Source organism: Lipotes vexillifer, unplaced genomic scaffold (genome assembly GCF_000442215.2).
Source record: "Lipotes vexillifer unplaced genomic scaffold, Lipotes_vexillifer_v1.1 scaffold712, whole genome shotgun sequence".
Classification (NCBI taxonomy): Eukaryota; Metazoa; Chordata; class Mammalia; order Artiodactyla; family Lipotidae; genus Lipotes; species Lipotes vexillifer.
Window position 1 is genome coordinate 394,024 of NW_006775660.1, and position 14,958 is coordinate 408,981.

General features: G+C 37.0%; 1 protein-coding gene across 3 annotated transcripts in view; it reads left to right on the forward strand.

Annotated features, from left to right (window-relative positions):
• Positions 1 to 14,958, forward strand: part of PTPN12 (protein tyrosine phosphatase non-receptor type 12) — a 93,378-nt gene that overhangs the window by 1,440 nt on the left and 76,980 nt on the right. The gene's annotated exons all lie outside the window — the stretch shown is intronic.

The window sequence follows — 14,958 nt, forward strand, 5'->3', positions numbered from 1 at the left end:
TCTGGGGAATGGAAAAGGAAGTGGGACTTTGGGAAGTGGCTGCTCCTTAGTCTTGGCGGGTTTGGGAATGGGAAATAAGATAGGGAAAATTTTGCTCCCGGGCCAGATACACCTCCAGGAATAGTCACTTAACTCTGAAATTCGCGATTGTTCAAGGGATACACAGTTAATGTGTATAAAAGTGAGTGAGCAGCAAACATTGACTAGTTTTTGTTTCAAAGTACAGTTTAATTGTTTACAAGGTGCAGGTGAAATGGCTTTTAGTGCTGAAATAATTTTTCACATTTTAAAGAGACTTCAGTCTAGTAAAGCTTTAGCGTTAAAATTCTTAACCCTTCACCTTATACTATATTTTAACAGTGTTGTTTGAGCTTTGTGATTCCCGCCCCCCTAGACCAATAATAGAGGAGGCTGGGAGTTAGGTTTTGTTATTATCTTTTGAAGGTGCAGAAAATGTTGATTAAGTAATTTATGCCTTATTTTAAAGATTTTCTCTTGATATTTAGCCTATGTATTTGAAAAATTACTGTTTGATCTGAAAAGGTTAAAGAAAAGAAGACATGTTCCCTTTTCACTATTGAGAATTTTAAATGTGTTGGTATCTTTGGAATGGTATCACAATAATTGGACAGAGTCCCCTTTTTACTACTCTTCGGCCAAAAGAGAAGAAAATATTTATTTAGAATGTTTTAAATGTTTAAAACTAGTCTTACACAGTCTTATTTTGGTTGTGGAAGAAGAGGTGGTGTGGTCCCTGGCCACTTATTCTTTGCATGCTAATCATCTTGTTATCCATGGGCATATCCTGTCAGGAAAGAGCATTGTTTGGTGATGCAGGCCATCAGGACAAGTGCCCAGTCTCTGAACTCCTGTACAGGGGAAGTAGCCTTAGGGTTCATGCTTTGGGGATGAGTCAGGGATTCCTATTGGAGATTTCATTTCTCCAGGACTAAATGAGTTTCCTTTTTCTTCCATAGTACCTAGGGATAGTTAGGGGATTCTACACTTGAGATTTGATTACTAGGGCTGTTCTTTTGTAGTGCTTGCTTTTTTCATTCTGTGACTTGATAAGCAATAGCTGTAATTAAGGTTGCTAGTTGGTGCCTCTTTTTCCCTTGACTAGAAGGCTGGAGGGAAACTTTGTCCCCTCTGCCATGGAAAGAGAATAGGAGATCCCCTGATAGATTCTAACTCTTCTGTTGTTCTTAAATTCTGATATGGATTAAAAATGCATTTAAAAATTTTTAGCATTTTAGAACTGAGCCTTAGGGGTAATCTAGCTACTGTATTATAACCTTATTCAGATATGAAGTGATAATGTTCATTGTTTCAAATTTGGAAATTATACAGTAATAATTAAGAACGCCTTACCTGTAGGAAAGTGGAATGGGCATTCAAACTGTGGTCTTTCCATTATTCCGCTCAGCCTTCCTATAGTCCCATCTCCCAAAGGTATCTCTGTTAATGTTTTTAATGCTTCTCTGTGACCATACTACATAATCAATACCATTTAATATTCTTGGAAATTTTTTTCCAGCTTAATATTTAAGTGTTTTTCATTTGTAAAAATGATTTTAGGTGGCTATATAATATTTCACCTAGCCACTTTCTTTTAGCTTAACTATTTTCTTATGGTTGAATGTTTAGGCCATTTATTTTCTGCTATTATATGTCATAATTCTGTAGTGAACACTTATGCATAAACCTTCTCTATTTTGGATTATTGCATAAGATATCTTCCAGTAATGGAAGTACTAGATGAAGGGATATAAACATTTAATATGTGTTTATGAATAACTTTTTGAAGTTCTGTCAGTTTATACAACTGTCAGTACTGTATGAGTGTTCATAATAATTATCTTGGATCTTTGATAATTTGATGGTTGAAAAATGGTATCTTGTTTTAATTTGAATATCTTGATACTAGTAAGGGTAGAAGTTTTTCCTTTTGTTAACTATTCTGTGAGTTGTCTGTTCTTGGCCTTTGCCTGTTGTGCACCCCATTCTGTAAAAGAGGAGAAAACTAAGGTATTGAGGTGGTGTAAACTACGGCACCAAAATGATTCCTTTACAAGTTGATGGTTAAATAGCTAATCTGTGGCAGATCCAGAACGTGATCTCAACTATCTCGATTTTTAGTCTTCTTTATGAAATGGGAGACAGTGATCATGACAAGTAAATGTGTATGGTAGGGTGGTGCACATTTATGTTTGACAGATGTTTTACTCCCATCTCTGCCATTGGCTAGTTTTCTGACCTTGGGCAGGCCACTTGAAAGAAAATGAGTTGACTGAGTTTTCTCACCTTTAAAAGAAGAAAAATACTACCTACTTCACAAGACTGAAATATGAAACTAATATTTAGGGTCTTCATCTAACAAATTATTGTGCTGTCTCTATATTCTCAAATGGCTAATTTATGTAGTCAGTTACATGTAACTAGAGACAGAAGGAAAAAGAGATGTCTAGGCTCTCCATTTTCAGTAATTTTCTTTTGCTTTTTAAAGCTATATCATGTATAATTAAAGTACTGAAACAAGAAGTAAATTTATTCTGATTAGGCTAAAGTTTATACACTAGACACTTGTATATAAAAACATAAAAGACAACAGTGAAGCCACAAATATGGCAGTTTCAGTTTAAAAACTAGTTCTATTTCTACTTATGGAGATGAAAACAAAAATTTAATGAGAGGACTTAGTAGAGTATTTAAAAAACAGGATGCAGAGGAGGTGTGAATTATAGTACTTTTTTGTGAAACACTGGAAGGAGAAGATTTATGGACATTTTTTTCTAAGGCTAAACTGAGGTGTAATAGCAAGCATTCCTATGTTAAAATGCTATTTAAAATAACTGATATTTTATATTTTTTTAAAGATTTATTATTTACTTTTTAAATTTATTTTTGTCTGCGTCAGGTCTTAGTTGGGATCTTCATTGCAGCGCGTGGGCTTCTCTCTAGTTGTGGTGCGCTGGTTCCAGAGCACGTGGGCTCTGTAGTTTGCGGCACCCGGGTTCTCTAACTGAGGTGTGTGAGCTCAGTAGTTCAGCGGGCTTAGTTGTCCCATGACATGTGGGATCTTAGTTGCCTGACCAGGGATTGAACCCACGTCCCCTGCATTGCAAGGTGGATTCTTTACCACTGGACCACCAGGGAAGTCCCAATAACTGATATTTTAAATTAATCTGAATTTATCAATCACAAGTAACTGCAGAACTACCATAGTAGTTATGCATTTCAGGGAGTTTATTATATAAAACCATCTGTTCTACTAATAGTAATCCTGAAGGAACTGCTCAAAACAATCAGTTTGCTTGCTTTGTTATGATTAAATAATTGTTGTATTGTTTTTAATCTTACTACAGTAGTGTTTGTGATTTTATAAATTAGGTAGAAAGGAAATGAACATTTTTTCATCCCTACTATATGTTAAACACTGTGCCAGATATTTTACACTGTGTCTTATTTAACATATCGGCAATTTATGAGGTAGATATAACCTATATTTTACAGGTAAGGGAACACACTCTGAGAAGTTAAGTATCTTACTTGACTTCAAAACCTGTTCTCTCTATCCCGTTTCTCCAGAATGCATCTGAGGTCCCTTAGGACCTGGCTGGGACTAGGCAGGTGGTGGAGGATGCATCGCCATGCAAAAGGATGGAGGTTTCAGAGTTGAGCATATTTAGGGAGTGGTAGATAATCTGCTGTAAACAATGTAGCAGTTCTCACACCTTTTGATCTTAAGAGTCTTTTACACTCTCAAAAATTACTGAGGACTCCAAAGACCTTTTGTTTATTTACTGTATTAGAAATTATATTTAAAACTATAATTTACTTTAAAATAATGATAATAAAAGCATTCCATATTAACCTGTATACTATATTTTATGACAAGTTATTATTTTTCAAAAAGTTATTGGTGGGAAGGATTATTTTTATAATTTTGCAAATTTTTTAAATGTCTGGCTTAATAGAAGAGAGCTGGATTCTTATAGCTGTTGCATTCATACTGTTGCATTGTCACATTTCACAGTATCACGTGTCATGTACCCTCTAGAAGACTCTGCTGTACACTCCTAAAGGGAATGAAAGTGTTTAAAAAAAATCTTGTACTAAAGTCTGTGCATTTGCATATTTACAGGTGAGGAAGCATAATTTAGTATTGTTAGGAAAAGAGTTTTGCCCTCGTGGACTCTTTGAAATGGTCTGGGGGTGGGCCATCACCAGATATTGAGAAACAGTGAAATTGTGCATGATAAAGGCTAACATGAGGCTGAGACACCTAGGTAGGGATCAGGTTTTGAAGGTTCTTGAATCTATGCTGGATACTATAGATCAATAATAGTAATTTTGAACAGTAACACACTACATGTCTTAGAGTTACAGGGAAAGTAGGCAGGTGTTAAGAAAATAGACATTCTGTTTGAACACTGCAGCAGTGTTTCCCCACCTCCAGTTGTCCCCTCACCACCCCAGCCTGCTTTACTTTGAGCCTTCACTTATATCGTTCTGGTAAAATCGTTCTGGTAAAATGCTGAGAATCAGTACTATAGGTCTCTGCAGATCGCTGCATATTTTAAGAAAAGTAAGCAGTCATTTGACAGATTTGTGCTGCAGAAAGTTGATTCTGGTGGTAGTATGAGGAATGGATTACCGGATTAAAGGAGAGCATTTTTGAAGCTGTTGAAATATAGGGAGTGAGGTTTGAGGGCCTGAGCTAAACTAAGACAGTAGAACAGAGAGTGTACAAAGGATCTGATAAGGATAAAGGAAGAGGTCTCAATGAGTCACTAGATGTGAGTAGTGAAGGAGATAGGAATGTTGTAGTATGGCTCCAAGGTTTCTAGCTTGGTATACCGTCACTCAAGTTGGAAGGTACTGTTTGGTAGGGTAAGGAAGAAGAGAGGAGAAACAAGCAGAGGAGACCAAGCAGAAGATGGTTGGAAGAAATTTCGAAGTCGAAGAGAATGAGTTTAGCTTTGGACACATTAAAAGGAGATGCCTATGAGACATCTTGTGGAAATGTAGAGCACGAGAGAGCTGACGGGACAGAATTAAAGCATGTAAGAGTTATTTGAAAGCAGGAAAGTGAAACGAGCTTATTCAGACAAGCCTATAGAGTGACCAACTTTAGGTTGAAGAGCATCAGCATTTAAAGAGCAGCTTCTAAACGGAAGTGCTAGTGATTGCTCCCGGGAAGGTGTGGTCAAAGAGGAAGGAAGGGAACCCAGAGCATGTCAGAAAAGCCTGGGAGAGTTTCAGGAAAGGAGTAGTCACCAAAGTCTGGTACAGTAATTCTGGGAGGACCTGTAAGGTGAGCTTGAGAAAGCACCCATTTCTGTTTGCCAAGTAGGAGTGATTTGGTGACTAGAAAAAGCAGTTTGGGGTTGGGGTATGGGAAAAAGCCAGACTACAGTGGGTTGAAGAAGAAATAGGCGAAGTGGTAGAAATTTCTTCCATTTACTTTTAACGTTCTGAAAGGAGATGGCAGAAGCCAGAGGAAGACCCAGATCCCCTCCACCCTCTGCTTTTTAAAAAAAAGATGAGATAGGAACATTTTTCATATATGCATTCCTCATCTATATCTTTTTTGTGAAATGATTGCTGTTTAAGTATAATTTTAAAAGACAGATAACAAGAACTTGTCTTTTGGTTAAATAAGACCTCTGAAGTTTTGATTTAAGGCTACGATTTGATTTGTTAAAAAATAGGAGGGGAGGAAGGACTGAAAGCCTGGCAAGATCTTAATGCTGCACAGACTAGATAAGTATAAAAAACTTCACCGTTGTTAAACTGTTCAATATTGTGGCTTGTAGGTGTTTTAAAAATTAATAACAGCTTTATGGAGATATAATTCACTTAGTGTAAAATTCACTCATTCAAGTTGTGCAATTTAGTAGGTTTTAGTGTATTCACAAAATTGTGCAACCATCATCACAATCAGTTTTTATCACCCCCAAAAGAAACCGCATACCCATTAGCAGTCATTTCTCCCTTCCTCCCGGCTCCCTGCAGACCTTGGCAACCACTAATCTACCTTCTGTTTCCATAGATTTGCCTCGTCTAGACATTTCATATAAATGGAATCAGTATTCTGTGACTGACTCCTTTGACAATGTTTTCAAGGTTCATCAGTGTTGTTGCGTGGTCAGAAATACTTCATTCCTTTTTATGACTGAATAATTTTCTGTTGTATGGATATACCATATTTTGTTTATCCATTCATTTGTTGATAGTTTGAGTTGTTTTCACATTTTGGAATATTTTGTATATAATAATAAGATGTAATATATTTTGTATTATTTTATGAATAATGCTACTGTGAACCTTCTACACAAGTTTTTGTTTTGCACAATGTTTTTGATTATCTTGGGTATGTACCTACAAGTATGTTTAACATTTTGAGGAACTGCCAGAGTGTTATCCAAAGCTGCTCCATGTTTTACGTTTCAACCAGGAGAATGCACATTTTCCATTCCCACCAATTTCTTTACATCCTCACCAATACTTGTCACTGTCTGTCTTTTTTATTATAACCACCTTAGAGGGTGTGAAGTGCTATCTTGTGGTTGGCTTGTAGGTTTTTAAAATATCTCAGTAAGCTTATATAAATGGTGCGGTATGTCTAACATGTCTTTAAAGCTAGAGTGAAAGGAAATATTTTCCAGTCGTAGCATCTGAGCTAATCTTAGTCCTTTCCCAGTGCCACTGGTTTAGTTAAGATTTTCTTACCTTTGATGAGTGTCCAGCCAAACATATTTATACTTTAACTAGCTTCAGAAGTGGAAGTGAACTTTTAAGTAACTTTCCAGACATGGCTCACTGAGATAGCACAATAAAAATTTACCTCAAGTGTTAATTCTCAAGGATGTTTTCCTGTATTTAATTTTAGAATATTGTTAGCTTTTTTCCTTCAATATTTGATATCTAATTTGGAAAAGATTTTTGAAAGATTGAAACTGACAGTAAGACATTAGCATTTAGATAGATTAAAAATTTTTGTTCGTATGGTAAACATTTCTGGGTTTCTATAGCACTCAGTTCATTAGATTCATAAACATTTACATTTCTGATTTCCCCAGACTGAAAGCCTCCAAGGCTACAGACTGGGACTTAGTTAACTATCTCTGTATCCCCATTGCTTAATATAGTGCCTGGCATTTAATAAGCATTAATGGCCATTGCGTTAGCAGAAATTGTAGCAAGCTTAATGCTGTAAAACAGAGCTTGACTCTTCAGGTGGTCCAAGGGGCTTGTCTCTTAGACCAGCATGAGAATTGCTTTTTCTTCCTCTTACCTACAGGTGTGCTGGCACAAATGTTGTTTTAATTTTAGTATCCACTGAAAAAAAGAAAATAAAAGATAAAGTATTAGACTGAATTTAGTAAAACTTTTAAATAAATACATTTTTATTAATTGTATTATTAATTTTATTAATTGTAATATCTTCTACATAAATGTGAAAAATAGTACGGTGTGTATTTTTCTCTGGACACTGGTTGATATGCATAAGGATTGAGGGAACCACTTAAAGTAACTACTTGTATATCCTCCACCCCATGATTAATTTTAATAAAATGTCCACTTTTAACTTTTGGTTTTAGATTTCATTAAGGAAATCCAGATATCATGTCACTGACATCTCTTCAACAATAGTGGTATCTTGTAAATCGTGGGTGTTTTGGGAGTGATTACAGCAATAGCTGTTGTTCTCTCCTTGCCTCTAGTTTCTTGCCTCATCTAATTCATTCCATATATCATGCTCACTTTCCTAAAATATCACTTTCAAGTGTTGGCATCTGTGGGATAATGGAGGGCATACGGGTTATAAAATCAGAAGATGTGGGTTTGAGTCCCCGTGTTGCTGCCTAGTTCAGTTTTCTTTAATACATTTATGTAGAACCGTATTGGAAACATGGTTTTATTTTTATCATCGAAAAATATAAGTTCAAAAAACCCTCAAGGCTCCCTTTGATGACCATTAAAATTATTGGAATTTAAAATGCTTAAGGCAACTCAAAGCATCAGACCCAAGCTCTGCTTTTTTTCAAACTATAATTATATGTCTGTCTTACGAATTTCCCTTTCTCCTATCCCCCTGCTGCCTATTTTGTAGCTTTTGCCCTGGTTTAGAATCACAGGCCAATAGGATAAAGCCTACACTTCTTAACCTGGCCTTCCAGAGCCTTCTTAAAATAGTCTCTCATACCTTTCCAGTATTAAACTTCTGTACTCTGCAGTGTGTGTCCTTTCGTTCCTCTGGAATGAGCTATTTCTCATCCTTGAGCATACCCACTGAATGAATGAAATCTTGCTTATCTGTGTTTGTACTGTTGAGCATATTTTTCCCCTTTCTTAGAAAACTTTCCTCCTATTTTATAGACAAATACCTTGAAGATCAAAACACTAAAAATTTAGAATGACTTTACCACATTCACCAGAAATCAGAAGTAAGAATTGTAATTAACTCTCACTTTCTGAGATAAATATATTAGCCCAGTTTATCATAAAGCACTTGTTCTCCATTGCAAATTTGATTTTTAATACCATGGGAAAAAAGCCTTCATTAGATTTGGGTTGAAGACTTGCTAAGGCAAGTCCAGTGACATGCAGTTCTTCTAAGCCACTAGTCTCTTGCAAACAGGAATTAAACCCCTCTCCCAGCATTTCATATTTCCTGTAGTAAAGTTTTTAGATTCATGCATTCAAACCTTGACTGTTATCTCCTTCCATCTGAAATAGCACAGATACTTGTTTCCATTTGTATAATATTATAGTGTCTGTGAACTGGCTTATAGCAGATATAAGTAGTTGCTCCCCAAAAGTTTTTCCTAGAGAATGTGGATCATGTTAATCTCAGAGGCTTTGGGGTATATGCTAATATCTACATTTCCTATAGTAACTGTTTTTAGATGTAATCTGCATTTGAAAAGCTATTTAACAACAGTTGAGTAGCTACCCTGGTAGGCTCTGAAGGAATGCAAAAATGGCAGCCCTGTCATCCTTCCATGGTTCCTACCATCCACCATTCAGAAGATGTTCACCGAGTGCCCACTATGCCCTAGGTACTGTGTTTAGAATTGATATTTGAAAATATGACAGTTGTTGCCCTTAAGAAGTTTACTGGCTATGAATAGACTTGTGAGAAGCAGCAAGAAGTTTTCCTGGGGGCAGTGGATGGGCTTCAGGGGGTTTTGTGAACCCTTTCAAATTATACATAGTGTTTTGTGTGTAAGCTCATTGGGAGAGGGGGTGGAGAAGGCTCATAGCTGTTAGATTCTCAAGGGGTTTGGGTTCCAAAAATCTTAGAAACTCTAGACTAGTAGAAAGATAATCAGCTTTGGAGTCATCAGGTAATTAATTTCTGTCCTGGCCCTGTTATGATTATAAGCAGGTTATCTAGGGAAATTGAAGATATAATACCTACCTAGAAGGACCAAGATAATATGTATGTAAAGCTTCTAATGTAGTACATAGAAGGTGGTCAATAGTAGTTAAAGACTTGGTATTACTCTAAGGGAAGTGTATTCAAGATTTTAACCACAGAGGCAGGAGAGCCTAAATCTGCCTGAATAGAACATGGGACAATTTCAGCATGGAGGCCACATTTGACTTGACTCTTGAAGGAAGAGTTTGTCATGTGGATTAGGATAAAAGGCATTTCAGAGATAGAAAGCAAACAGCACTTGCAAAGACACAGAGATAAGAACTGTGGGTTTTAGATGAGAGGAACAGGGTGGCAGTGTAAAAAATAAGCGAAGCCCATATACCCAAACAAATAGGAGGGGATTCCCAAAGGGAGAGCAGCTTAAATGCTGAGCTTGAGATGAATATAATATTGGCTTCAGCATTCCTGAATGTTTTGGTGAGCACTGTTTTGATGTCTCATTATTGTGGCATAGTTGTTCACTCTTATAATGCATGGTTTGGTTGGTATGAAGGATCTTTTTATTTATTAAAAAAATTTTTTTGGCTGTGTGGGGTCTTCGTTGCTGCATGCAGGCTTTCTGGCTTTCTCTAGTAGCAGCTAGCAGGGGCTACCCTTCCAGGGGCTATTCTTTGTTGTGGTGCGCGGGCTTCTCATTGCGGTGGCTTCTCTTGTTGCGGAGCACGGGCTTAGGTGCGTGGACCCAGTAGTTGTGGCTCGCGGGCTCTAGAGCACAGGCTCAGTAGTTGTGGCGCACAGGCTTAGTTGCTCCGCAGCATGTGGGATCTTCCCGGACCAGGGCTCAAACCTGTGTCCCTGCATTGGCAGGCAGATTCTTAACCACTGCGCCACCAGAGAAGTCTGTGAAGGATCTTTTAAAAATGGAGTTCCAGAAGCCCAGTGTTCTTAAATCTGGTAATTTTACCTTACCCCAGATATATAAAGTAATACACTCTCTGTTTATATAGTTCTTAAGTGGCCAGATCAGTGTTTTTCATTGGCTTCTGTTAAAAGTGCCCTGTAAAAAAATTACATTAAAAAGAGTCTTTAGAACCTCAGTAAGTTATTTATAATGGTAAGCCTCTGTTTAGTTTGGATTCCTCAGCATATTTGAATTTTCTAGGGGATGACTGAGAGATTTTGAGACTACACATTTGGGGCTAGAACCAAAGTGAGAAAGGAAAGGAGTTCTAGCTCCCGTGCTATGAAAATGTGGAGAATGGCTTTTCTGGACACCTCCCCTCACTGTGTACACTGGATTTACTCATAGGTCATAGACCCTTTGATGTTAAAGGGAACAGGAAAGCTGTTTAAGGAGCCTGTTACAGGTTTTACGGTTAGAAGTTGGCAGAGCTGAGTTTGTCCCAAATAAGCAAGATGTACAATAGTAAGATGCTTTTTCTATGACATGATGTTGCTTAGACCAACAGTTGCATTCTTATTCTTTAGGGAAAAAGTCAATAAAGGAAAAAAACGGGGGGCATAAATATCGAAAATTATAGAAAACTTCTTTGTTGGTATAGATTTTTGGTTGTAGCCTATTTGCAAACCAGCTTAAGTGGAAAAAAAAATATTGCAGTAGAATACTGCCCTTGAGTTGCTTTAAGGACAGGAACCAAGAAATGGAGAGCCATCCGTAACCTGGGTGACTCTTCATTTCAGCCCCTCTGTCTTTCTGTGGTTCTCCATATTTATCAGTTTCTGTGTCTATCTAGGGCTGCTTGGATACTTGTCTTTGCTTCTCTGTGCACCTGCTTTACTCTTAGCTGTCTGCATTTGACTTTCACTGCTTGGGGCTGCACCTGCTATTGAATAAAGGCATCCCTTACAGTGATCTAACCTATCTCATTCACTGTATCTCAGTTTAGGGGAAGAACTCATTATGACTAGAATTGCTCTGTCTCATTTTCACATTCCTGAAATTCACATCACATCAATCACCTTGCCACCGATGAAATGGGTATTGTGTAGTATAAATGTGTGGAGTTGACCAAGGTGGTGAACTTGTTCAGATGTGATTGGTAGGTACTTTTCTTAAAGGGAAAAGGGATAGTCCCCTAACTAGGCAGGTAGTCCAAAGTGTATTTGTTTTGAAGCAAAACAACAAAAAAATTTTAACTATTTTAAGGTTTCAGCCCCAAATAAACTCCACCCACCTTCTTTCAGAGAAGGGAAAAAGAAGCATAAAGAGTCCTTGTGAGTTGAGAGAACATTCTGTTGGCTCTGGCAGAGTGTTATTTCACATATTCAGTACATATTAAACGTCAAACTTTTAAGGTTTCTGTGTAGAAACTATAAAATTAAGATAATCTATAAGCTGCATATTTATGGTACTTAAGATTTAAGTTGTAATTTTTCAGTGTTAAAATATGGAACCAGAACATTACCTTCTTGCAAGGAAGTGTAATTCTAAAGATCAATTTTATTCAAGTATAATATTGTCATTTTTTTATTCTCTCTCTGAATATGTATCTGAAATTTGTCACTATCTCAAAGACTAATGTATTTTCTTCACAATAGATTTTGCATTAATAAAATAAATCTAATTGTAGTTCCCGGATCATCTAAAACCTAAGTACTGTAATACTGTGTTTGCCTGGTTGTCAGTGTGCCTCTGTCTGTGCTGTGTATCTGCTTGCCTGTGCACCTCTGTCTTCTTAGCTTTCTCTATCTACTCTGTCCATTTGCCTCTTTGTGCCTAAGATTCATTAATGGGTGTTAGAGATAAATCTGGATTCACTGTGTAATTTAGAAATTTCCTGTAATTTATGCCTAGTTGTTTGTAATTCTTTACTTCTAGTGCTGTAAATAGGTTATATGTAAATGCCAGGGAGGAACACAGAGTAGGTGGGTATTAATAATAGGATTTCGCAATTATTTGAAGAAATTGAATATGTTCAGATATCTCTAAACCCATTCACTGGCATTATTAGATGTTGTACAAAATAACAAATATTTTTCATTACTTTATAACTTAGATAGTAGAAGATTAATTATTAAAGTAAGAAGCACTGTTTTAATGTTCAATATACCAGATGCTTTGATCTTTTCATTTTATGGGAAAGTAAAGAGGATGGATATTTTAATAGTTCAAAAGCTAGAAATTTTTTTGTGTGAAAGACAGGATTCAAAGAAACTATTATTAATGGTAAAATGAAGGCTTAAACTAAGCTTCCTTGAATGAGTAATTAGGTGGGCAGTGGCTAGCTCTACTTCTTTGGCCTCCTCTTCATTCCTTTAACCCCCACTGTAAGCTGATTTCAAGCACTACTATTCTGCTGAAATTGCATTTACTATGGTTGCCTTAGATCTCCTGGACATATCCAGTAGATACTTTATAGTAGTAGTGCGTAGCTTTCTTGTTGCCTCTTTAGCATTCAGCACTGTTGACTTTTTTTTTAAAGTCCTTCCTGCCCTTGATGTTGAATCATCATTTATACCTAGTTTTTCACCTACCTCTTTAGTCTCCTTTATTATTGGCTCAGATGCAGCATACTTTCTATTTTTCATGCTCTTAGGTCTTAAGGGAAATATAATTGAATATTGGATATTTAAAAACAAGAGAGAATCTTGCAAATCATGTAAAATAGACTACAGTGACATGAATTATTCTAATGCTGCTTAAGAGTTTCAAAGAATAATAAAATATTGATATTTTCTCATGCTCTACATTCTTGTGATGGCTGGTAGATTATTCTTAAGGTATTTTTGGAATATGCAATTTAATCTAAATCAGAAGTATAAGATGAATATTTAACCAACACATTTAATTTTCTGTTGTTGCTTTATTATATGCCAGTTTTTATACTGTTTACAAGCCATGTTTTGTTTGCAAACCATATATTGTTTATGCCATATCTAATATTTTCAAATATGTTCCAAAATGATCTCACATTCTGTTGGCCAAAGCAAGTTATAATGCCACCTCAGCTTCAAGGGGTTGGGAGATAAATTACACCTTTTAAGTTGGAAGAACTGTGAAGTCACATGTGGTTTTAATATAGGAAGAGTTGAAAATCAGGCTATTAATATGATCAGTCTACCATATGACAGGTGTAGGGGATATTATTATTACGTAGGGTGGTTAAAACATGGAACCAGGACTTGAAATAGTGAGGGAGTGAGCCATGCGGTTATCTGGGAGAAGAGTATTCCAGGCAGAAAGAGCATTAAGTGCCCAAGTATTTGAGTTAAGAGTGTGTTGAAGGGATATCAAGGAAGCCAGTGTGCTTGAGCAGAATGGGTGAGGAGGAGAGTAGTAGATTTGTAATAGTGTTGGGTGTTACGGCAAACCATCCAGGGTTCTTGCAGGTCATTGTTAGGACTTTGGCTTTTACTCTAAATGACCTGAGTTTTACGCTTAGGTATGATGTTAACTTACATTTTAACAGGATCACCTTGGCTGCTGTGTGGAGAATAAAATGCAGAGAGGTAAGGATACAAGCAGAGACCGCTTAGAAAGCTATTTGAGCTGTTCAAGCAGGAGGGCCTGGAGACAGTGACAATGAATATGAAGAAAAGGGATGGATTTGGAAGGCAGTTCTGAGATAGCATTCACAAGATTTGGTGATATGGGAGGGTGAGGAAGAATTTATCTGAGCTGATGTGGACACTAAGTGGTAGTGATGAGATAGGGAATACAGGAGGAAAGATAAATTTGAGGAGTTGGGTACTGAGTTCAATTTTAGATGTATAGAGTTTGAGTTGAATTTAGATCTCAGGCCAGTCATGGTTGGCCCTGTAGCTCTCTAATTTATTCTGTATGGGTGATCGTTGAACTCATGGAAAAAGATGAGGTTTCTGAGATAAAGAATATATACTGAGAATAACAGGGAAGAATATGGAACATTCGGGACACTTAAGTGCCTACTTGAGGATGATAAACTCTCAGTGCTAGAGAGTTAGGAACAGAACCTGGAGGGTCATGTAGAGGGTAAATGGATTGAGGAGTTACAAAAAGAATTGTGAATTTGGATTTAACTCTGAATTTGGGAATAGAAGTCATGGGTGAGCTTGTCAAAAGCACTGAGAAGAGGGTAGGACAAATTTGCATTAAAATTTTTTTTGAATGGATTTTATGTTATTTTTTTTAAAGCAGTGGGAAAATTACTCCTGTCTATGAAATCCTATCATATATATGAGTTGTCCTGAAAGGTAATTCTGCTGTAGACATTTTAGGGAAAAGAGAAGTTGGGGAAGGGAGTGAGGATTGCTCAGAAAGCTAATAAATGTACTGTTTTAGTTTATTATTCTCCCCTCCTCTCTTAACCCTGGATCCCTTCTCCCATTTCTACCCTCTTACTGCCAACCCTTGTGTTAACTGTTTACCTGGCACTCTATACTTTTTTTTTTTTAATTTTAATTTTTTGGCCGCGTTGGGTCTCCATTGCTGCATGCAGGCTTTCTCTAGTGGCGAGTGGGGGCTGCTCTTCGTTGCGATGCGTGGGCTTCTCATTGCGGTGGCTTCTCGTTGTGGAGCATGGGTACTAGGTGCGCAGGCTTCAGTAGTTGCAAAGCATGGGCTCAGT